This window comes from Micropterus dolomieu, unplaced genomic scaffold, assembly GCF_021292245.1.
Source record: "Micropterus dolomieu isolate WLL.071019.BEF.003 ecotype Adirondacks unplaced genomic scaffold, ASM2129224v1 contig_14208, whole genome shotgun sequence".
Taxonomy (NCBI): Eukaryota; Metazoa; Chordata; class Actinopteri; order Centrarchiformes; family Centrarchidae; genus Micropterus; species Micropterus dolomieu.
In genome coordinates this window covers 1,121-1,900 of record NW_025743194.1, presented here as the reverse complement: position 1 = coordinate 1,900, position 780 = coordinate 1,121, and the positions used below count along the sequence as shown (strand labels likewise).

The window sequence follows — 780 nt, the reverse complement described above, 5'->3', positions numbered from 1 at the left end:
AGTAGCGGATGGAAAATAAAGTGTGTCTGATTTAGTGTCTACAGCTGTTTTTCTTCATGTGTCAGACACATATTTAATCAACATATATGAAAACATAATATTAATAACAATAAACTTTATTCTTGTTGCGCAATTCATGCTTGGATTTTATTTAAGACAGAGAAGTTCAGAGAGTGAGCCCCATGGTCTTTCCTGTGGCGCCCCCCTCAGGACAAACTCTGAATCACAGCTCCACTCCTGCTGAGCCTCCTCAGAGTGACCTCAGTGAGGCTGTGACTCTGCAGCAGGACTTCATGGTAACTCAGGCTGACCTGAGAGCTTTCTACAGTCTGACCGCTGCTCTTCATCAGCCGCTCGTCTTCCTCTCTTCATCTCATCTGGACTGTTTGAACTCTGCTTTCTGTTTCAGCCTCCAGACTCTGACGAGCAGCTGTGACATCCAGACGGCCGAGGCCAGACTGTCTGACACCCTCACACCATCATGTCGGTCCCTGTTTTACAGCAGGAATGTTTTTTTAAATGTTCAGTGTATTTATGTGAATGCAGCTGGTGTCTGAATATTATGTTCCACTGTTTAATTTCCACTATGTAATATTTACTATCTTAATGTTTTAATTTACAGGATAAATTCTAAGCCACTTTTGTTTAAACCACCCCATTGGCTACTCTTCCCATGTATGATCTGAGAAAAACTATTTATAATGTTTTAATGTGTTTTAAGGTTTATTATGCTTTAAGAACTTTATATATTGGGTTTTAATATGTTTTGCAGTTTAAGCC

The 780-nt window shown here is 40.1% G+C and overlaps 1 long non-coding RNA gene across 1 annotated transcript in view; it reads right to left on the bottom strand.

The window, feature by feature from the left end:
- The window catches only part of LOC123966779, a 729-nt gene extending 186 nt beyond the window's left edge, over nt 1-543 (bottom strand). Inside the window, exon 1 of the long non-coding RNA XR_006824066.1 lies at nt 261-543. This is a non-coding gene — a long non-coding RNA (uncharacterized LOC123966779). The remainder of the gene's footprint in view (nt 1-260) is intronic.
- Between the last annotated feature and the right edge of the window lie 237 nt (nt 544-780).